The 23,001-nt window shown below is 38.1% G+C and overlaps 15 non-coding genes across 15 annotated transcripts; all 15 read left to right on the top strand.

Moving 5' to 3' along the window:
- The first annotated feature begins 54 nt into the window (after positions 1-54).
- On the top strand, positions 55-127 carry trnav-uac (transfer RNA valine (anticodon UAC)). Its single transcript has one exon. It is a non-coding gene; the product is annotated as a tRNA-Val (tRNA).
- A 1,889-nt stretch (positions 128-2,016) lies between these two features.
- Positions 2,017-2,089, top strand: trnav-cac (transfer RNA valine (anticodon CAC)). Its single transcript has one exon. It is a non-coding gene; the product is annotated as a tRNA-Val (tRNA).
- A 1,889-nt stretch (positions 2,090-3,978) lies between these two features.
- trnav-cac (transfer RNA valine (anticodon CAC)) lies at positions 3,979-4,051 on the top strand. The gene has a single exon. It is a non-coding gene; the product is annotated as a tRNA-Val (tRNA).
- A 5,004-nt stretch (positions 4,052-9,055) lies between these two features.
- On the top strand, positions 9,056-9,128 carry trnag-acc (transfer RNA glycine (anticodon ACC)). Its single transcript has one exon. It is a non-coding gene; the product is annotated as a tRNA-Gly (tRNA).
- Positions 9,129-11,200: 2,072 nt separating this feature from the next.
- trnav-aac (transfer RNA valine (anticodon AAC)) lies at positions 11,201-11,273 on the top strand. Its single transcript has one exon. It is a non-coding gene; the product is annotated as a tRNA-Val (tRNA).
- Positions 11,274-11,994: 721 nt separating this feature from the next.
- Positions 11,995-12,067, top strand: trnav-uac (transfer RNA valine (anticodon UAC)). Its single transcript has one exon. It is a non-coding gene; the product is annotated as a tRNA-Val (tRNA).
- Positions 12,068-13,166: 1,099 nt separating this feature from the next.
- Positions 13,167-13,239, top strand: trnav-aac (transfer RNA valine (anticodon AAC)). Its single transcript has one exon. It is a non-coding gene; the product is annotated as a tRNA-Val (tRNA).
- A 141-nt stretch (positions 13,240-13,380) lies between these two features.
- Positions 13,381-13,453, top strand: trnav-cac (transfer RNA valine (anticodon CAC)). Its single transcript has one exon. It is a non-coding gene; the product is annotated as a tRNA-Val (tRNA).
- A 3,235-nt stretch (positions 13,454-16,688) lies between these two features.
- Positions 16,689-16,761, top strand: trnav-aac (transfer RNA valine (anticodon AAC)). The gene has a single exon. It is a non-coding gene; the product is annotated as a tRNA-Val (tRNA).
- Positions 16,762-19,456: 2,695 nt separating this feature from the next.
- Positions 19,457-19,529, top strand: trnav-uac (transfer RNA valine (anticodon UAC)). Its single transcript has one exon. It is a non-coding gene; the product is annotated as a tRNA-Val (tRNA).
- A 116-nt stretch (positions 19,530-19,645) lies between these two features.
- trnav-aac (transfer RNA valine (anticodon AAC)) lies at positions 19,646-19,718 on the top strand. The gene has a single exon. It is a non-coding gene; the product is annotated as a tRNA-Val (tRNA).
- A 141-nt stretch (positions 19,719-19,859) lies between these two features.
- On the top strand, positions 19,860-19,932 carry trnav-cac (transfer RNA valine (anticodon CAC)). Its single transcript has one exon. It is a non-coding gene; the product is annotated as a tRNA-Val (tRNA).
- A 1,533-nt stretch (positions 19,933-21,465) lies between these two features.
- Positions 21,466-21,538, top strand: trnag-ucc (transfer RNA glycine (anticodon UCC)). Its single transcript has one exon. It is a non-coding gene; the product is annotated as a tRNA-Gly (tRNA).
- A 544-nt stretch (positions 21,539-22,082) lies between these two features.
- trnav-cac (transfer RNA valine (anticodon CAC)) lies at positions 22,083-22,155 on the top strand. The gene has a single exon. It is a non-coding gene; the product is annotated as a tRNA-Val (tRNA).
- Positions 22,156-22,510: 355 nt separating this feature from the next.
- On the top strand, positions 22,511-22,583 carry trnav-cac (transfer RNA valine (anticodon CAC)). The gene has a single exon. It is a non-coding gene; the product is annotated as a tRNA-Val (tRNA).
- The last annotated feature ends 418 nt before the right edge of the window (positions 22,584-23,001 follow it).

Genomic DNA, 23,001 nt, shown 5'->3' with positions numbered 1-23,001 from the left:
TGCAGTGAATATCAGTAAAATTTGGTTTAGTCCTTGCAAAAATCACATGCAGCAGTTTCTGTAGTGTAGTGGTTATCACGTTCGCTTTACACGCGAAAGGTCCCCGGTTCGAAACCGGGTGGAAACAGTGCTCTTTGACACATTCAGTAAGAACTGTATTTATAACAGTGAATAGTTGCTTTCATAAATGCCTTATTTTGGAAATTCAAATAAATGATGTGAATATCAGTAAAATTTGGTTTAGTCCTTGCAAAAACCACATGCAGCAGTTTCTGTAGTGTAGTGGTTATCACGTTCGCTTAACACGCGAAAGGTCCCCGGTTCGAAACCGGGTGGAAGCAGTGCTCTTTGACACATTCAGTAAGAACTGTATTTATAACAGTGAATAGTTGCTTTCATAAATGCCTTATTTTGGAAATTCAAATAAATTATGTGAATATCAGTAAAATTTGGTTTAGTCCTTGCAAAAACCACATGCAGCAGTTTCTGTAGTGTAGTGGTTATCACATTCGCTTCACACGTGAAAGGTCCCTGGTTTGAAACCGGGTGGAAACAGTGCATTCTTTCATAAATGCCTTATTTTGGAAATTCAAATACATGCAGTGAATAGCAGTAAAATTTGGTTTAGTCCTTGCAAAAACCACATGCAGCAGTTTCTGTAGTGTAGTGGTTGTCACATTTGCTTCACACGCGAAAGGTCCCCGGTTCGAAACCGGGTGGAAACAGTGCTCTTTGACACATTCAGTAAGAACTGTATTTATAACAGTGAATAGTTGCTTTCATAAATGCCTTATTTTGGAAATTCAAAGACATGCAGTGAATATCAGTAAAATTTGGTTTAGTCCTTGCAAAAACCACATGCTGCAGTTTCTGTAGTGTAGTGGTTATCACGTTCGCTTAACACGCGAAAGGTCCCTGGTTTGAAACCGGGTGGAAAAAGTGCTTTCTTTCATAAATGCCTTATATTGGAAATTCAAATACATGCAGTGAATATCAGTAAAATTTGGTTTAGTCCTTGCAAAAACCACATGCAGCAGTTTCTGTAGTGTAGTGGTTATCACATTCGCTTCACACGTGAAAGGTCCCTGGTTTGAAACCGGTTGGAAACAGTGCATTCTTTCATAAATGCCTTATTTTGGAAATTCAAATACATGCAGTGAATAGCAGTAAAATTTGGTTTAGTCCTTGCAAAAACCACATGCAGCAGTTTCAGTAGTGTAGTGGTTGTCACATTTGCTTCACACGCGAAAGGTCCCCGGTTCGAAACCGGGTGGAAACAGTGCTCTTTGACACATTCAGTAAGAACTGTATTTATAACAGTGAATAGTTGCTTTCATAAATGCCTTATTTTGGAAATTCAAAGACATGCAGTGAATATCAGTAAAATTTGGTTTAGTCCTTGCAAAAATCACATGCAGCATTTTCTGTAGTGTAGTGGTTATCACATTCGCTTCACACGCGAAAGGTCCCCGGTTCGAAACCGGGTGGAAACAGTGCTCTTTGACACATTCAGTAAGAACTGTATTTATAACAGTGAATAGTTGCTTTCATAAAAGCCTTATTTTGGAAATTCAAAGACATGCAGTGAATATCAGTAAAATTTGGTTTAGTCCTTGCAAAAACCACATGCTGCAGTTTCTGTAGTGTAGTGGTTATCACATTCGCTTCACACGCGAAAGTCCCTGGTTTGAAACCGGGTGGAAACAGTGCATTCTTTCATAAATGCCTTATTTTGGAAATTCAAATACATGCAGTGAATATCAGTAAAATTTGGTTTAGTCCTTGCAAGAATCACATGCAGCAGTTTCTGTAGTGTAGTGGTTATCACGTTTGATTAACACGCGAAAGGTCCCCGTTTCGAAACCGGGTGGAAACAGTGCTCTTTAACACATTCAGTAAGAACTGTATTTATCACAGTGAATAGTTGCTTTCATAAATCCCTTATTTTGGAAATTCAAATAAATGATGTGAATATCAGTAAAATTTGGTTTAGTCCTTGAAAAACCACAAGCAGCAGTTTCTGTAGTGTAGTGGTTATCACATTCGCTTCACACGCGAAAGGTCCCCGGTTCGAAACCGGGTGGAAACAGTGCTCTTTGACACATTCAGTAAGAACTGTATTAATAACAGTGAATAGTTGCTTTCATAAATGCCTTATTTTGGAAATTCAAATAAATGATGTGAATATCAGTAAAATTTGGTTTAGTCCTTGCAAAAATCACATGCGGCAGTTTCTGTAGTGTAGTGGTTATCACGTTCGCTTAACACGCGAAAGGTCCCTGGTTTGAAACCGGGTGGAAAGAGTGCTTTCTTTCATAAATGCCTTATATTGGAAATTCAAATACATGCAGTGAATATCAGTAAAATTTGGTTTAGTCCTTGCAAAAACCACATGCGGCGATTTCTGTAGTGTAGTGGTTATCACGTTTGCTTTACACGCGAAAGGTCCCCGGTTCGAAACCGGGTGGAAGCAGTGCTCTTTGACACATTCAGTAAGAACTGTATTTATAACAGTGAATAGTTGCTTTCATAAATGCCTTATTTTGGAAATTCAAAGACATGCAGTGAATAGCAGTAAAATTTGGTTTAGTCCTTGCAAAAACCACATGCAGCAGTTTCTGTAGTGTAGTGGTTGTCACATTTGCTTCACACGCGAAAGGTCCCCGGTTCGAAACCGGGTGGAAACAGTGCTCTTTGACACATTCAGTAAGAACTGTATTTATAACAGTGAATAGTTGCTTTCATAAATGCCTTATTTTGGAAATTCAAAGACATGCAGTGAATATCAGTAAAATTTGGTTTAGTCCTTGCAAAAACCACATGCTGCAGTTTCTGTAGTGTAGTGGTTATCACGTTCGCTTAACACGCGAAAGGTCCCTGGTTTGAAACCGGGTGGAAAAAGTGCTTTCTTTCATAAATGCCTTATATTGGAAATTCAAATACATGCAGTGAATATCAGTAAAATTTGGTTTAGTCCTTGCAAAAACCACATGCAGCAGTTTCTGTAGTGTAGTGGTTATCACATTCGCTTCACACGTGAAAGGTCCCTGGTTTGAAACCGGTTGGAAACAGTGCATTCTTTCATAAATGCCTTATTTTGGAAATTCAAATACATGCAGTGAATAGCAGTAAAATTTGGTTTAGTCCTTGCAAAAACCACATGCAGCAGTTTCTGTAGTGTAGTGGTTGTCACATTTGCTTCACACGCGAAAGGTCCCCGGTTCGAAACCGGGTGGAAACAGTGCTCTTTGACACATTCAGTAAGAACTGTATTTATAACAGTGAATAGTTGCTTTCATAAATGCCTTATTTTGGAAATTCAAAGACATGCAGTGAATATCAGTAAAATTTGGTTTAGTCCTTGCAAAAATCACATGCAGCATTTTCTGTAGTGTAGTGGTTATCACATTCGCTTCACACGCGAAAGGTCCCCGGTTCGAAACCGGGTGGAAACAGTGCTCTTTGACACATTCAGTAAGAACTGTATTTATAACAGTGAATAGTTGCTTTCATAAAAGCCTTATTTTGGAAATTCAAAGACATGCAGTGAATATCAGTAAAATCTGGTTTAGTCCTTGCAAAAACCACATGCTGCAGTTTCTGTAGTGTAGTGGTTATCACATTCGCTTCACACGCGAAAGTCCCTGGTTTGAAACCGGGTGGAAACAGTGCATTCTTTCATAAATGCCTTATTTTGGAAATTCAAATACATGAATTGAATATCAGTAAAATTTGGTTTAGTCCTTGCAAGAATCACATGCAGCAGTTTCTGTAGTGTAGTGGTTATCACGTTTGATTAACACGCGAAAGGTCCCCGGTTCGAAACCGGGTGGAAACAGTGCTCTTTAACACATTCAGTAAGAACTGTATTTATCACAGTGAATAGTTGCTTTCATAAATCCCTTATTTTGGAAATTCAAATAAATGATGTGAATATCAGTAAAATTTGGTTTAGTCCTTGAAAAACCACAAGCAGCAGTTTCTGTAGTGTAGTGGTTATCACATTCGCTTCACACGCGAAAGGTCCCCGGTTCGAAACCGGGTGGAAACAGTGCTCTTTGACACATTCAGTAAGAACTGTATTAATAACAGTGAATAGTTGCTTTCATAAATGCCTTATTTTGGAAATTCAAATAAATGATGTGAATATCAGTAAAATTTGGTTTAGTCCTTGCAAAAATCACATGCGGCAGTTTCTGTAGTGTAGTGGTTATCACGTTCGCTTAACACGCGAAAGGTCCCTGGTTTGAAACCGGGTGGAAAAAGTGCTTTCTTTCATAAATGCCTTATATTGGAAATTCAAATACATGCAGTGAATATCAGTAAAATTTGGTTTAGTCCTTGCAAAAAACACATGCAGCGATTTCTGTAGTGTAGTGGTTATCACGTTCGCTTTACACGCGAAAGGTCCCCGGTTCGAAACCGGGTGGAAACAGTGCTCTTTGACACATTCAGTAAGAACTGTATTTATAACAGTGAATAGTTGCTTTCATAAATGCCTTATTTTGGAAATTCAAAGACATGCAGTGAATATCAGTAAAATTTGGTTTAGTCCTTGCAAAAATCACATGCGGCAGTTTCTGTAGTGTAGTGGTTATCACTTTCGCTTTACACGCGAAAGGTCCCCGGTTCGAAACCGGGTGGTAACAGTGCTCTTTGACACATTCAGTAAGAACTGTATTTATAACAGTGAATAGTTGCTTTCATAAATGCCTTATTTTGGAAATTCAAAGACATGCAGTGAATATCAGTAAAATTTGGTTTAGTCCTTGCAAAAATCACATGCGGCAGTTTCTGTAGTGTAGTGGTTATCACTTTCGCTTTACACGCGAAAGGTCCCCGGTTCGAAACCGGGTGGTAACAGTGCTCTTTGACACATTCAGTAAGAACTGTATTTATAACAGTGAATAGTTGCTTTCATAAATGCCTTATTTTGGAAATTCAAAGACATGCAGTGAATATCAGTGAAATTTGGTTTAGTCCTTGCAAAAATCACATGCAGCAGTTTCTGTAGTGAAGTGGTTATCACGTTCGCTTAACACGCGAAAGGTCCCTGGTTTGAAACCGGGTGGAAAAAGTGCTTTCTTTCATAAATGCCTTATTTTGGAAATTCAAATACATGCAGTGAATATCAGTAAAATTTGGTTTAGTCCTTGCAAAAATCACATGAAGCAGTTTCTGTAGTGTAGTGGTTATCACATTCGCTTCACACGCGAAAGGTCCCCGTTTCGAAACCGGGTGGGAACAGTGCTCTTTGACACATTCAGTAAGAACTGTATTTATAACAGATAATAATATTTTGGAAATTCAAATACATGCAGTGAATAGCAGTAAAATTTGGTTTAGTACTTGCAAAAATCACATGCGGCAGTTTCTGTAGTCTAGTGGTTATCACGTTCGCTTTACACGCGAAAGGTCCCAGGTTCGAAACCGGGTGGAAACAGTGCTCTTTGACACATTCAGTAAGAACTGTATTTATAACAGTGAATAGTTGCTTTCATAAATGCCTTATTTTGGAAATTCAAATAAATGATGTGAATATCAGTAAAATATGCAGCAGTTTCTGTAGTGTAGTGGTTATCACGTTCGCTTAACATGCGAAAGGTCCCCGGTTCGAAAACGGGTGGAAACAGTGCTCTTTGACACATTCAGTAAGAACTGTATTTATAACAGATAATAATATTTTGGAAATTCAAATACATGCAGTGAATAGCAGTAAAATTTGGTTTAGTCCTTGCAAAAATCACATGCGGAAGTTTCTGTAGTGTAGTGGTTATCACGTTTGCTTTACACACGAAAGGTCCCCGGTTCGGAACCGGGTGGAAACAGTGCATTCTTTCATAAATGCCTTATTTTGGAAATTCAAATACATGCAGTGAATATCAGTAAAATTTGGTTTAGTCCTTGCAAAAACGACATGCAGCAGTTTCAGTAGTGTAGTGGTTATCACATTCGCTTCACACGCGAAAGGTCCCCGGTTCGAAACCGGGTGGAAACAGTGCTCTTTGACACATTCAGTAAGAACTGTATTTATAACAGTGAATAGTTGCTTTCATAAATGCCTTATTTTGGAAATTCAAATAAATGATGTGAATATCAGTAAAATTTGGTTTAGTCCTTGCAAAAATCACATGCAGTAGTTTCTGTAGTGTAGTGGTTATCACATTCGCTTCACATGCGAAAGGTCCCCGGTTCGAAACCGGGTGGGAACAGTGCTCTTTGACACATTCAGTAAGAACTCTATTTATAACAGTGAATAGTTGCTTTCATAAATGCCTTATTTTGGAAATTCAAATAAATGATGTGAATATCAGTAAAATATGCAGCAGTTTCTGTAGTGTAGTGGTTATCACGTTCGCTTAACATGCGAAAGGTCCCCGGTTCGAAAACGGGTGGAAACAGTGCTCTTTGACACATTCAGTAAGAACTGTATTTATAACAGATAATAATATTTTGGAAATTCAAATACATGCAGTGAATAGCAGTAAAATTTGGTTTAGTCCTTGCAAAAATCACATGCGGAAGTTTCTGTAGTGTAGTGGTTATCACGTTTGCTTTACACACGAAAGGTCCCCGGTTCGGAACCGGGTGGAAACAGTGCATTCTTTCATAAATGCCTTATTTTGGAAATTCAAATACATGCAGTGAATATCAGTAAAATTTGGTTTAGTCCTTGCAAAAACGACATGCAGCAGTTTCAGTAGTGTAGTGGTTATCACATTCACTTCACACGCGAAAGGTCCCCGATTCGAAAACGGGTGGAAACAGTGCTCTTTGACACATTCAGTAAGAACTGTATTTATAACAGTGAATAGTTGCTTTCATAAATGCCTTATTTTGGAAATTCAAATAAATGATGTGAATATCAGTAAAATTTGGTTTAGTCCTTGCAAAAATCACATGCAGTAGTTTCTGTAGTGTAGTGGTTATCACATTCGCTTCACATGCGAAAGGTCCCCGGTTCGAAACCGGGTGGGAACAGTGCTCTTTGACACATTCAGTAAGAACTCTATTTATAACAGTGAATAGTTGCTTTCATAAATGCCTTATTTTGGAAATTCAAATAAATGATGTGAATATCAGTAAAATATGCAGCAGTTTCTGTAGTGTAGTGGTTATCACGTTCGCTTAACATGCGAAAGGTCCCCGGTTCGAAAACGGGTGGAAACAGTGCTCTTTGACACATTCAGTAAGAACTGTATTTATAACAGTGAATAGTTGCTTTCATAAATGCCTTATTTTGGAAATTCAAAGACATGCAGTGAATATCAGTAAAATTTGGTTTAGTCCTTGCAAAAATCACATGCAGCAGTTTCTGTAGTGTAGTGGTTATCACGTTTGCTTCACACGCGAAAGGTCCCCGGTTCGAAACCGGGTGGTAACAGTGCATTCTTTCATAAGAAAGAATACGCAAAAACGACATGCAGCAGTTTCAGTAGTGTAGTGGTTATCACATTCACTTCACACGCGAAAGGTCCCCGGTTCGAAACCGGGTGGAAACAGTGCTCTTTGACACATTCAGTAAGAACTGTATTTATAACAGTAAATAGTTGCTTTCATAAATGCCTTATTTTGGAAATTCAAATAAATGATGTGAATATCAGTAAAATTTGGTTTAGTCCTTGCAAAAATCACATGCGGAAGTTTCTGTAGTGTAGTGGTTATCACGTTTACTTTACACACGAAAGGTCCCCGGTTCGAAACCGGGTGGAAACAGTGCTCTTTGACACATTCAGAAAGAACTGTATTTATAACAGTGAATAGTTGCTTTCATAAATGCCTTATTTTGGAAATTCAAAGACATGCAGTGAATATCAGTAAAATTTGGTTTAGTCCTTGCAAAAACCACATGCAGCAGTTTCTGTAGTGTAGTGGTTATCACGTTCGCTTAACACGCGAAAGGTCCCCGGTTCGAAAACGGGTGGAAACAGTGCTCTTTGACACATTCAGTAAGAACTGTATTTATAACAGTGAATAGTTGCTTTCATAAATGCCTTATTTTGGAAATTCAAAGACATGCAGTGAATATCAGTAAAATTTGGTTTAGACCTTGCAAAAACTACATACAGCAGTTTCTGTAGTGTAGTGGTTATCACATATGCTTCACACGCGAAAGGTCCTCGGTTCAAAACAGGGTGGAAACAGTGCTCATTGACACATTCAGTAAGAACTGTATTTATAACAGTGAATAGTTGCTTTCATAAATGCCTTATTTTGGAAATTCAAAGACATGCAGTGAATATCAGTGAAATTTGGTTTAGTCCTTGCAAAAATCACATGCAGCAGTTTCTGTAGTGAAGTGGTTATCACGTTCGCTTAACACGCGAAAGGTCCCTGGTTTGAAACCGGGTGGAAAAAGTGCTTTCTTTCATAAATGCCTTATTTTGGAAATTCAAATACATGCAGTGAATATCAGTAAAATTTGGTTTAGTCCTTGCAAAAATCACATGAAGCAGTTTCTGTAGTGTAGTGGTTATCACATTCGCTTCACACGCGAAAGGTCCCCGTTTCGAAACCGGGTGGGAACAGTGCTCTTTGACACATTCAGTAAGAACTGTATTTATAACAGATAATAATATTTTGGAAATTCAAGTACATGCAGTGAATAGCAGTAAAATTTGGTTTAGTACTTGCAAAAATCACATGCGGCAGTTTCTGTAGTGTAGTGGTTATCACGTTCGCTTTACACGCGAAAGGTCCCCGGTTAGAAACCGGGTGGAAACAGTGCTCTTTGACACATTCAGTAAGAACTGTATTTATAACAGTAAATAGTTGCTTTCATAAATGCCTTACTTTTGGAAATTCAAATAAATGATGTGAATATCAGTAAAATTTGGTTTAGTCCTTGCAAAAATCACATGCAGTAGTTTCTGTAGTGTAGTGGTTATCACATTCGCTTCACACGCGAAAGGTCCCCGGTTCGAAACCGGGTGGGAACAGTTCTCTTTGACACATTCAGTAAGAACTGTATTTATAACAGTGAATAGTTGCTTTCATAAATGCCTTATTTTGGAAATTCAAATAAATGATGTGAATATCAGTAAAACATGCAGCAGTTTCTGTAGTGTAGTGGTTATCACGTTCGCTTACCACGCGAAAGGTCCCCGGTTCGAAACCGGGTGGAAACAGTGCTCTTTGACACATTCTGTAAGAACTGTATTTATAACAGTGAATAGTTGCTTTCATAATTGCTTTATTTTGGAAATTCAAAGACATGCAGTGAATATCAGTAAAATTTGGTTTAGTCCTTGCAAAAATCACATGCAGCAGTTTCTGTAGTGTAGTGGTTATCACGTTCGCTTAACACGCGAAAGGTCCCCGGTTCGAAAACGGGTGGAAACAGTGCATTCTTTCGTAAATGCCTTATTTTGGAAATTCAAATACATGCAGTGAATATCAGTAAAATTTGGTTTAGTCCTTGCAAAAAGCACATGCAGCAGTTTCTGTAGTGTAGTGGTTATCACGTTCGCTTAACATGCGAAAGGTCCCCGGTTCGAAAACGGGTGGAAACAGTGCTCTTTGACACATTCAGTAAGAACTGTATTTATAACAGTGAATAGTTGCTTTCATAAATGCCTTATTTTGGAAATTCAAAGACATGCAGTGAATATCAGTAAAATTTGGTTTAGTCCTTGCAAAAATAACATGCAGCAGTTTCTGTAGTGTAGTGGTTATCACGTTTGCTTCACACGCGAAAGGTCCCCGGTTCGAAACCGGGTGGAAACAGTGCATTCTTTCAAAAATGCCTTATTTTGGAAATTCAAATACATGCAGTGAATATCAGTAAAATTTGGTTTAGTCCTTGCAAAAACGACATGCAGCAGTTTCAGTAGTGTAGTGGTTATCACATTCACTTCACACGCGAAAGGTCCCCGATTCGAAACCGGGTGGAAACAGTGCTCTTTGACACATTCAGTAAGAACTGTATTTATAACAGTAAATAGTTGCTTTCATAAATGCCTTATTTTGGAAATTCAAATAAATGATGTGAATATCAGTAAAATTTGGTTTAGTCCTTGCAAAAATCACATGCAGTAGTTTCTGTAGTGTAGTGGTTATCACGTTCGCTTCACAGGCGAAAGGTCCCCGGTTCGAAACCGGGTGGAAACAGTACTCTTTGACACAGTAAATAGTTGCTTTCATAAATGCCTTATTTTGGAAATTCAAATAAATGATGTGAATATCAGTAAAATTTGGTTTAGTCCTTGCAAAAATCACATGCAGTAGTTTCTGTAGTGTAGTGGTTATCACGTTCGCTTAACACGCGAAAGGTCCCTGGTTTGAAACCGGGTGGAAAAAGTGCTTTCTTTCATAAATGCCTTATTATGGAAATTCAAATAAATGATGTGAATATCAGTAAAATTTGGTTTAGTCCTTGCAAAAATCACATGCAGTAGTTTCTGTAGTGTAGTGGTTATCACGTTCGCTTCACAGGCGAAAGGTCCCCGGTTCGAAACCGGGTGGAAACAGTGCTCTTTGACACATTCAGTAAGAACTGTATTTATAACAGTGAATAGTTGCTTTCATAAATATAACAGATAATAATATTTTGGAAATTCAAATACATGCAGTGAATAGCAGTAAAATTTGGTTTAGTACTTGCAAAAATCCCATGCGGTAGTTTCTGTAGTGTAGTGGTTATCACGTTTGCTTTACACTCGAAAGGTCCCCGGTTCGAAACCGGGTGGAAACAGTGCTCTTTGACACATTCAGAAAGAACTGTATTTATAACAGTGAATAGTTGCTTTCATAAATGCCTTATTTTGGAAATTCAAAGACATGCAGTGAATATCAGTAAAATTTGGTTTAGTCCTTGCAAAAATCACATGCAGCAGTTTCTGTAGTGAAGTGGTTATCACGTTCGCTTAACACGCGAAAGGTCCCTGGTTTGAAACCGGGTGGAAAAAGTGCTTTCTTTCATAAATGCCTTATTTTGGAAATTCAAATACATGCAGTGAATATCAGTAAAATTTGGTTTAGTCCTTGCAAAAATCACATGAAGCAGTTTCTGTAGTGTAGTGGTTATCACATTTGCTTCACACGCGAAAGGTCCCCGGTTCGAAACCGGGTGGGAACAGTGCTCTTTGACACATTCAGTAAGAACTGTATTTATAACAGATAATAATATTTTGGAAATTCAAATACATGCAGTGAATAGCAGTAAAATTTGGTTTAGTACTTGCAAAAATCACATGCGGCAGTTTCTGTAGTGTAGTGGTTATCACGTTCGCTTAACACGCGAAAGGTCCCCGGTTCGAAACCGGGTGGAAACAGTGCTCTTTGACACATTCAGTAAGAACTGTATTTATAACAGTAAATATTTGCTTTCATAAATGCCTTATTTTGGAAATTCAAAGACATGCAGTGAATATCAGTAAAATTTGGTTTAGACCTTGCAAAAACTACATGCAGCAGTTTCTGTAGTGTAGTGGTTATCACATATGCTTCACACGCGAAAGGTCCTCGGTTCAAAACAGGGTGGAAACAGTGCTCATTGACACATTCAGTAAGAACTGTATTTATAACAGTGAATAGTTGCTTTCATAAATGCCTTATTTTGGAAATTCAAAGACATGCAGTGAATATCAGTAAAATTTGGTTTAGTCCTTGCAAAAATCACATGCAGCAGTTTCTGTAGTGAAGTGGTTATCACGTTCGCTTAACACGCGAAAGGTCCCTGGTTTGAAACCGGGTGGAAAAAGTGCTTTCTTTCATAAATGCCTTATTTTGGAAATTCAAATACATGCAGTGAATATCAGTAAAATTTGGTTTAGTCCTTGCAAAAATCACATGAAGCAGTTTCTGTAGTGTAGTGGTTATCACATTCGCTTCACACGCGAAAGGTCCCCGGTTCGAAACCGGGTGGGAACAGTGCTCTTTGACACATTCAGTAAGAACTGTATTTATAACAGATAATAATATTTTGGAAATTCAAATACATGCAGTGAATAGCAGTAAAATTTGGTTTAGTACTTGCAAAAATCACATGCGGCAGTTTCTGTAGTGTAGTGGTTATCACGTTCGCTTTACACGCGAAAGGTCCCCGGTTCGAAACCGGGTGGAAACAGTGCTCTTTGACACATTCAGTAAGAACTGTATTTATAACAGTGAATAGTTGCTTTCATAAATGCCTTATTTTGGAAATTCAAATAAATGATGTGAATATCAGTAAAACATGCAGCAGTTTCTGTAGTGTAGTGGTTATCACGTTCACTTAACACGCGAAAGGTCCCCGGTTCGAAACCGGGTGGAAACAGTGCTCTTTGACACATTCAGTAAGAACTGTATTTATAACAGTAAATTTTTGCTTTCATAAATGCCTTATTTTGGAAATTCAAAGACATGCAGTGAATATCAGTAAAATTTGGTTTAGACCTTGCAAAAACTACATGCAGCAGTTTCTGTAGTGTAGTGGTTATCACATATGCTTCACACGCGAACGGTCCTCGGTTCAAAACAGGGTGGAAACAGTGCTCATTGACACATTCAGTAAGAACTGTATTTATAACAGTGAATAGTTGCTTTCATAAATGCCTTATTTTGGAAATTCAAAGACATGCAGTGAATATCAGTAAAATTTGGTTTAGTCCTTGCAAAAATCACATGCAGCAGTTTCTGTAGTGAAGTGGTTATCACGTTCGCTTAACACGCGAAAGGTCCCTGGTTTGAAACCGGGTGGAAAAAGTGCTTTCTTTCATAAATGCCTTATTTTGGAAATTCAAATACATGCAGTGAATATCAGTAAAATTTGGTTTAGTCCTTGCAAAAATCACATGAAGCAGTTTCTGTAGTGTAGTGGTTATCACATTTGCTTCACACGCGAAAGGTCCCCGGTTCAAAACCGGGTGGGAACAGTGCTCTTTGACACATTCAGTAAGAACTGTATTTATAACAGATAATAATATTTTGGAAATTCAAATACATGCAGTGAATAGCAGTAAAATTTGGTTTAGTACTTGCAAAAATCACATGCGGGAGTTTCTGTAGTGTTGTGGTTATCACGTTCGCTTTACACGCGAAAGGTCCCCGGTTCGAAACCGGGTGGAAACAGTGCTCTTTGACACATTCAGTAAGAACTGTATTTATAACAGTGAATAGTTGCTTTCATAAATGCCTTATTTTGGAAATTCAAATAAATGATGTGAATATCAGTAAAACATGCAGCAGTTTCTGTAGTGTAGTGGTTATCACGTTCGCTTAACACGCGAAAGGTCCCCGGTTCGAAACCGGGTGGAAACAGTGCTCTTTGACACATTCAGTAAGAACTGTATTTATAACAGTAAATAGTTGCTTTCATAAATGCCTTATTTTGGAAATTCAAATAAATTATGTGAATATCAGTAAAATTTGGTTTAGTCCTTGCAAAAATCACATGCAGTAGTTTCTGTAGTGTAGTGGTTATCACGTTCGCCTCACACGCGAAAGGTCCCCGGTTCGAAACCGGGTGGAAACAGTGCTCTTTGACACATTCAGTAAGAACTGTATGTATAACAGTAAATAGTTGCTTTCATAAATGCCTTATTATGGAAATTCAAATAAATGATGTGAATATCAGTAAAATTTGGTTTAGTCCTTGCAAAAACCACATGCAGCACTTTCTGTAGTGTAGTGGTTATCACATTCGCTTCACACGCGAAAGGTCCCCGGTTTGAAACCGGGTGGAAACAGTGCTCTTTGACACATTCAGTAAGAACTGTATTTATAACAGTAAATAGTTGCTTTCATAATTGCCTTATTTTGGAAATTCAAAGACATGCAGTGAATATCAGTAAAATTTGGTTTAGTCCTTGCAAAAATCACATGCAGGAGTTTCTGTAGTGTAGTGGTTATCACATTCGCTTAACACGCGAAAGGTCCCCGGTTCGAAACCGGGTGGAAACAGTGCATTCTTTCGTAAATGCCTTATTTTGGAAATTCAAATACATGCAGTGAATATCAGTAAAATTTGGTTTAGTCCTTGCAAAAATCACATGCAGCAGTTTCTGTAGTGTAGTGGTTATCACATTCGCTTCACACGCGAAAGGTCCTCGGTTCAAAACAGGGTGGAAACAGTGCTCATTGACACATTCAGTAAGAACTGTATTTATAACAGTGAATAGTTGCTTTCATAAATGCCTTATTTTGGAAATTCAAAGACATGCAGTGAATATCAGTAAAATTTGGTTTAGTCCTTGCAAAAATCACATGCAGCAGTTTCTGTAGTGAAGTGGTTATCACGTTCGCTTAATAACACGCGAAAGGTCCCTGGTTTGAAACCGGGTGGAAAAAGTGCTTTCTTTCATAAATGCCTTATTATGGAAATTCAAATAAATGATGTGAATATCAGTAAAATTTGGTTTAGTCCTTGCAAAAACCACATGCAGCAGTTTCTGTAGTGTAGTGGTTATCACATTCGCTTCACACGCGAAAGGTCCCCGGTTTGAAACCGGGTGGAAACAGTGCTCTTTGACACATTCAGTAAGAACTGTATTTATAACAGTGAATAGTTGCTTTCATAATTGCCTTATTTTTTAAATTCAAAGACATGCAGTGAATATCAGTAAAATTTGGTTTAGTCCTTGCAAAAATCACATGCAGCAGTTTCTGTAGTGAAGTGGTTATCACGTTCGCTTAACACGCGAAAGGTCCCTGGTTTGAAACCGGGTGGAAAACGTGCTTTCTTTCATAAATGCCTTATTTTGGAAATTCAAATACCTTGCAAAAACCACATGCAGCGATTTCTGTAATGTAGTGGTTATCACATTCGCTTCACACGCGAAAGGTCCCCGGTTCGAAACCGGGTGGAAACAGTGCTCTTTGACACATTCAGTAAGAACTGTATTTATAACAGATAATAATATTTTGGAAATTCAAATACATGCAGTGAATAGCAGTAAAATTTGGTTTAGTCCTTGCAAAAATCACATGCGGCAGTTTCTGTAGTGTAGTGGTTATCACGTTCGCTTTACACGCGAAAGGTCCCCGGTTCAAAACCGGGTGGAAACAGTGCTCTTTGACACATTCAGTAAGAACTGTATTTATAACAGTGAATAGTTGCTTTCATAAATGCCTTATTTTGGAAATTCAAAGACATGCAGTGAATATCAGTAAAATTTGGTTTAGTACTTGCAAAAATCACATGCAGCAGTTTCTGTAGTGTAGTGGTTATCACGTTCGCTTAACACGCGAAAGGTCCCCAGTTCGAAACCGGGTGGAAACAGTGCATTCTTTCATAAATGCCTTATTTTCGAAATTCAAATACATGCAGTGAATATCAGTCAAATTTGGTTTAGTCCTTGCAAAAATCACATGCAGCAGTTTCTGTAGTGTAGTGGTTATCACGTTCGCTTAACACGCGAAAGGTCCCCGGTTCGAAAACGGGTGGAAACAGTGCTCTTTGACACATTCAGTAAGAACTGTATTTATAACAGTGAATAGTTGCTTTCATAAATGCCTTATTTTGGAAATTCAAATAAATGATGTGAATATCAGTAAAATTTGGTTTAGTACTTGCAAAAACCGCATGCAGCAGTTTCTGTAGTGTAGTGGTTATCACATTCGCTTAACACGCGAAAGGTCCCCGGTTCGAAATAGGGTGGAAACAGTGCATTCTTTCATAAATGCCTTATTTTGGAAATTCAAATACATGCAGTGAATATCAGTAAAATTTGGTTTAGTCCTTGCAAAAATCACATGCAGCAGTTTCTGTAGTGTAGTGGTTATCACGTTCGCTTAACACGCGAAAGGTCCCCGGTTCAAAACCCGGTGGAAACAGTGCTCTTTGACACATTCAGTAAGAACTGTATTTATAACAGTGAATAGTTGCTTTCATAAATGCCTTATTTTGGAAATTCAAAGACATGCAGTGAATATCAGTAAAATTTGGTTTAGACCTTGCAAAAAACACATGCAGCAGTTTCTGTAGTGTAGTGGTTATCACGTTCGCTTAACACGCGAAAGGTCCCCGGTTCGAAATAGGGTGGAAACAGTGCATTCTTTCATAAATGCCTTATTTTGGAAATTCAAATACATGCAGTGAATATCAGTAAAATTTGGTTTAGTCCTTGCAAAAATCACATGAAGCAGTTTCTGTAGTGTAGTGGTTATCACATTTGCTTCACACGCGAAAGGTCCCCGGTTCGAAACCGGGTGGAAACAGTGCTCTTTGACACATTCAGTAAGAACTGTATTTATAACAGATAATAATATTTTGGAAATTCAAATACATGCAGTGAATAGCAGTAAAATTTGGTTTAGTCCTTGCAAAAATCACATGCGGCAGTTTCTGTAGTGTAGTGGTTATCAAGTTCGCTTTACACGCGAAAGGTCCCCGGTTCGAAACCGGGTGGAAACAGTGCTCTTTGACACATTCAGTAAGAACTGTATTTATAACAGTAAATAGTTGCTTTCATAAATGCCTTATTTTGGAAATTCAAATAAATGATGTGAATATCAGTAAAATTTGGTTTAGTCCTTGCAAAAACCACATGCAGCAGTTTCTGTAGTGTAGTGGTTATCACATTCGCTTCACACGCGAAAGGTCCCCGGTTCGAAACCGGATGGAAACAGTGCTCTTTGACACATTCAGTAAGAACTGTATTTATAACAGTGAATAGTTGCTTTCATAAATGCCTTATTTTGGAAATTCAAAGACATGCAGTGAATATCAGTAAAATTTGGTTTAGTCCTTGCAAAAACCACATGAAGCAGTTTCTGTAGTGTAGTGGTTATCACGTTCGCTTAACACGCGAAAGGTCCCCGGTTCGAAACCGGGTGGAAACAGTGCATTCTTTCATAAATGCCTTGTTTTGGAAATTCAAATACATGCAGTGAATATCAGTAAAATTTGGTTTAGTCCTTGCAAAAACAACATGCAGCAGTTTCAGTAGTGTAGTGGTTATCACATTCCCTTCACAGGCGAAAGGTCCCCGGTTCGAAACCGGGTGGAAACAGTGCTCTTTGACACATTCAGTAAGAACTGTTTTTATAACAGTAAATAGTTGCTTTCATAAATGCCTTATTTTGGAAATTCAAATAAATGATGTGAATATCAGTAAAATTTGGTTTAGTCCTTGCAAAAACAACATGCAGCAGTTTCTGTAGTGTAGTGGTTATCACATTCGCTTCACACGCGAAAGGTCCCCGGTTTGAAACCGGGAGGAAACAGTGCTCTTTGACACATTCAGTAAGAACTGTATTTATAACAGTGAATAGTTGCTTTCATAAATATAACAGATAATAATATTTTGGAAATTCAAATACATGCAGTGAATAGCAGTAAAATTTGGTTTAGTCCTTGCAAAAATCACATGCAGCAGTTTCTGTAGTGTAGTGGTTATCACGTTCGCTTAACACGCGAAAGGTCCCCGGTTCGAAAACGGGTGGAAACAGTGCATTCTTTCATAAATGCCTTATTTTGGAAATTCAAATACATGCAGTGAATATCAGTAAAATTTGGTTTAGTCCTTGCAAAAATCACATGCAGCAGTTTCTGTAGTGTAGTGGTTATCACGTTCGCTTAACACGCGAAAGGTCCCCGGTTCGAAAACGGGTGGAAACAGTGCTCTTTGACACATTCAGTAAGAACTGTATTTATAACAGTGAATAGTTGCTTTCATAAATGCCTTATTTTGGAAATTCAAATAAATGATGTGAATATCAGTAAAATTTGGTTTAGTCCTTGCAAAAATCACATGCAGCAGTTTCTGTAGTGTAGTGGTTATCACGTTCGCTTAACACGCGAAAGGTCCCTGGTTTGAAACCGGGTGGAAAAAGTGCTTTCTTTCATAAATGCCTTATTTTGGAAATTCAAATACATGCAGTGAATATCAGTAAAATTTGGTTTAGTCCTTGCAAAAATCACATTAAGCGGTTTCTGTAGTGTAGTGGTTATCACATTCGCTTCACACGCAAAAGGTCCCCGGTTCGAAACCGGGTGGAAACAGTGATCTTTGACACATTCAGTAAGAACTGTATTTATAACAGTAAATAGTTGCTTTCATAAATGCCTTATTTTGGAAATTCAAATAAATGATGTGAATATCAGTAAAATTTGGTTTAGTCCTTGCAAAAATCACATGCAGTAGTTTCTGTAGTGTAGTGGTTATCACGTTCGCCTCACACGCGAAAGGTCCCCGGTTCGAAACCGGGTGGAAATAGTGCTCTTTGACACATTCAGTAAGAACTGTATGTATAACAGTAAATAGTTGCTTTCATAAATGCCTTATTATGGAAATTCAAATAAATGATGTGAATATCAGTAAAATTTGGTTTAGTCCTTGCAAAAACCACATGCAGCAGTTTCTGTAGTGTAGTGGTTATCACATTTGCTTCACACGCGATAGGTCCCCGGTTTGAAACCGGGTGGAAACAGTGCTCTTTGACACATTCAGTAAGAACTGTATTTATAACAGTAAATAGTTGCTTTCATAATTGCCTTATTTTGGAAATTCAAAGACATGCAGTGAATATCAGTAAAATTTGGTTTAGTCCTTGCAAAAATCACATGCAGGAGTTTCTGTAGTGTAGTGGTTATCACATTCGCTTAACACGCGAAAGGTCCCCGGTTTGAAACCGGGTGGAAACAGTGCTCTTTGACACATTCAGTAAGAACTGTATTTATAACAGTAAATAGTTGCTTTCATAATTGCCTTATTTTGGAAATTCAAAGACATGCAGTGAATATCAGTAAAATTTGGTTTAGTCCTTGCAAAAATCACATGCAGGAGTTTCTGTAGTGTAGTGGTTATCACATTCGCTTAACACGCGAAAGGTCCCCGGTTCGAAACCGGGTGGAAACAGTGCATTCTTTCGTAAATGCCTTATTTTGGAAATTCAAATACATGCAGTGAATATCAGTAAAATTTGGTTTAGTCCTTGCAAAAATCACATGCAGCAGTTTCTGTAGTGTAGTGGTTATCACATTCGCTTCATACGCGAAAGGTCCCCGGTTCGAAACCGGGTGGGAACAGTGCTCTTTGACACATTCAGTAAGAACTGTATTTATAACTGTGAATAGTTGCTTTCATAAATGCCTTATTTTGGAAATTCAAAGACATGCAGTGAATATCAGTAAAATTTGGTTTAGTCCTTGCAAAAATCACATGCAGCAGTTTCTGTAGTGAAGTGGTTATCACGTTCGCTTAACACGCGAAAGGTCCCTGGTTTGAAACCGGGTGGAAAAAGTGCTTTCTTTCATAAATGCCTTATTTTGGAAATTCAAATACATGCAGTGAATATCAGTAAAATTTGGTTTAGTCCTTGCAAAAATCACATGAAGCAGTTTCTGTAGTGTAGTGGTTATCACATTTGCTTCACACGCGAAAGGTCCCCGGTTCGAAACCGGGTGGGAACAGTGCTCTTTGACACATTCAGTAAGAACTGTATTTATAACAGATAATAATATTTTGGAAATTCAAATACATGCAGTGAATAGCAGTAAAATTTGGTTTAGTACTTGCAAAAATCACATGCGGCAGTTTCTGTAGTGTAGTGGTTATCACGTTCGCTTTACACGCGAAAGGTCCCCGGTTCGAAACCGGGTGGAAACAGTGCTCTTTGACACATTCAGTAAGAACTGTATTTATAACAGTGAATAGTTGCTTTCATAAATGCCTTATTATGGAAATTCAAATAAATGATGTGAATATCAGTAAAACATGCAGCAGTTTCTGTAGTGTAGTGGTTATCACGTTCGCTTAACACGCGAAAGGTCCCCGGTTCGAAACCGGGTGGAAACAGTGCTCTTTGACACATTCAGTAAGAACTGTATTTATAACAGTAAATAGTTGCTTTCATAAATGCCTTATTTTGGAAATTCAAATAAATGATGTGAATATCAGTAAAATTTGGTTTAGTCCTTGCAAAAATCACATGCAGTAGTTTCTGTAGTGTAGTGGTTATCACGTTCGCCTCACACGCGAAAGGTCCCCGGTTCGAAACCGGGTGGAAACAGTGCTCTTTGACACATTCAGTAAGAACTGTATGTATAACAGTAAATAGTTGCTTTCATAAATGCCTTATTATGGAAATTCAAATAAATGATGTGAATATCAGTAAAATTTGGTTTAGTCCTTGCAAAAACCACATGCAGCAGTTTCTGTAGTGTAGTGGTTATCACATTCGCTTCACACGCGAAAGGTCCCCGGTTTGAAACCGGGTGGAAACAGTGCTCTTTGACACATTCAGTAAGAACTGTATTTATAACAGTAAATAGTTGCTTTCATAATTGCCTTATTTTGGAAATTCAAAGACATGCAGTGAATATCAGTAAAATTTGGTTTAGTCCTTGCAAAAATCACATGCAGGAGTTTCTGTAGTGTAGTGGTTATCACATTCGCTTAACACGCGAAAGGTCCCCGGTTTGAAACCGGGTGGAAACAGTGCTCTTTGACACATTCAGTAAGAACTGTATTTATAACAGTAAATAGTTGCTTTCATAATTGCCTTATTTTGGAAATTCAAAGACATGCAGTGAATATCAGTAAAATTTGGTTTAGTCCTTGCAAAAATCACATGCAGGAGTTTCTGTAGTGTAGTGGTTATCACATTCGCTTAACACGCGAAAGGTCCCCGGTTCGAAACCGGGTGGAAACAGTGCATTCTTTCGTAAATGCCTTATTTTGGAAATTCAAATACATGCAGTGAATATCAGTAAAATTTGGTTTAGTCCTTGCAAAAATCACATGCAGCAGTTTCTGTAGTGTAGTGGTTATCACATTCGCTTCACACGCGAAAGGTCCCCGGTTCGAAACCGGGTGGGAACAGTGCTCTTTGACACATTCAGTAAGAACTGTATTTATAACAGTGAATAGTTGCTTTCATAAATGCCTTATTTTGGAAATTCAAAGACATGCAGTGAATATCAGTAAAATTTGGTTTAGACCTTGCAAAAACTACATGCAGCAGTTTCTGTAGTGTAGTGGTTATCACATATGCTTCACACGCGAAAGGTCCTCGGTTCAAAACAGGGTGGAAACAGTGCTCATTGACACATTCAGTAAGAACTGTATTTATAACAGTGAATAGTTGCTTTCATAAATGCCTTATTTTGGAAATTCAAAGACATGCAGTGAATATCAGTAAAATTTGGTTTAGTCCTTGCAAAAATCACATGCAGCAGTTTCTGTAGTGAAGTGGTTATCACGTTCGCTTAACACGCGAAAGGTCCCTGGTTTGAAACCGGGTGGAAAAAGTGCTTTCTTTCATAAATGCCTTATTTTGGAAATTCAAATACATGCAGTGAATATCAGTAAAATTTGGTTTAGTCCTTGCAAAAATCACATGAAGCAGTTTCTGTAGTGTAGTGGTTATCACATTTGCTTCACACGCGAAAGGTCCCCGGTTCGAAACCGGGTGGGAACAGTGCTCTTTGACACATTCAGTAAGAACTGTATTTATAACAGATAATAATATTTTGGAAATTCAAATACATGCAGTGAATAGCAGTAAAATTTGGTTTAGTACTTGCAAAAATCACATGCGGCAGTTTCTGTAGTGTAGTGGTTATCCCATTCGCTTTCCACGCGAAAGGTCCCCGGTTCGAAACCGGGTGGAAACAGTGCTCTTTGACACATTCAGTAAGAACTGTATTTATAACAGTGAATAGTTGCTTTCATAAATGCCTTATTTTGGAAATTCAAATAAATGATGTGAATATCAGTAAAATTTGGTTTAGTCCTTGCAAAAATCACATGCAGGAGTTTCTGTAGTGTAGTGGTTATCACATTCGCTTAATACGCGAAAGGTCCCCGGTTCGAAACCGGGTGGAAACAGTGCTCTTTGACACATTCAGTAAGAACTGTATTTATAACAGTGAATAGTTGCTTTCATAAATGCCTTATTTTGGAAATTCAAATAAATGATGTGAATATCAGTAAAACATGCAGCAGTTTCTGTAGTGTAGTGGTTATCACGTTAGCTTAACACGCGAAAGGTCCACGGTTCGAAACCGGGTGGAAACAGTGCTCTTTGACACATTCAGTAAGAACTGTATTTATAACAGTAAATAGTTGCTTTCATAAATGCCTTATTTTGGAAATTCAAATAAATGATGTGAATATCAGTAAAATTTGGTTTAGTCCTTGCAAAAATCACATGCAGTAGTTTCTGTAGTGTAGTGGTTATCACGTTCGCCTCACACGCGAAAGGTCCCCGGTTCGAAACCGGGTGGAAACAGTGCTCTTTGACACATTCAGTGAGAACTGTATGTATAACAGTAAATAGTTGCTTTCATAAATGCCTTATTATGGAAATTCAAATAAATGATGTGAATATCAGTAAAATTTGGTTTAGTCCTTGCAAAAACCACATGCAGCAGTTTCTGTAGTGTAGTGGTTATCACATTCGCTTCACACGCGAAAGGTCCCCGGTTTGAAACCGGGTGGAAACAGTGCTCTTTTACACATTCAGTAAGAACTGTATTTATAACAGTGAATAGTTGCTTTCATAATTGCCTTATTTTGGAAATTCAAAGACATGCAGTGAATATCAGTAAAATTTGGTTTAGTCCTTGCAAAAATCACATGCAGGAGTTTCTGTAGTGTAGTGGTTATCACATTCGCTTCACACGCGAAAGGTCCCCGGTTCGAAACCGGGTGGAAACAGTGCATTCTTTCGTAAATGCCTTATTTTGGAAATTCAAATACATGCAGTGAATATCAGTAAAATTTGGTTTAGTCCTTGCAAAAATCACATGCAGCAGTTTCTGTAGTGTAGTGGTTATCACATTCGCTTCACACGCGAAAGGTCCCCGGTTTGAAACCGGGTGGAAACAGTGCTCTTTGACACATTCAGTAAGAACTGTATGTATAACAGTAAATAGTTGCTTTCATAAATGCCTTATTATGGAAATTCAAATAAATGATGTGAATATCAGTAAAATTTGGTTTAGTCCTTGCAAAAACCACATGCAGCAGTTTCTGTAGTGTAGTGGTTATCACATTCGCTTCACACGCGAAAGGTCCCCGGTTTGAAACCGGGTGGAAACAGTGCTCTTTGACACATTCAGTAAGAACTGTATTT

The sequence above is a fragment of the Salvelinus alpinus genome, chromosome 3 (genome assembly GCF_045679555.1).
Source record: "Salvelinus alpinus chromosome 3, SLU_Salpinus.1, whole genome shotgun sequence".
NCBI classification, from domain to species: domain Eukaryota; kingdom Metazoa; phylum Chordata; class Actinopteri; order Salmoniformes; family Salmonidae; genus Salvelinus; species Salvelinus alpinus.
The sequence above is the reverse complement of the archived record's forward strand: the minus strand, read 5'-3'. Positions and strand labels throughout refer to the sequence as shown.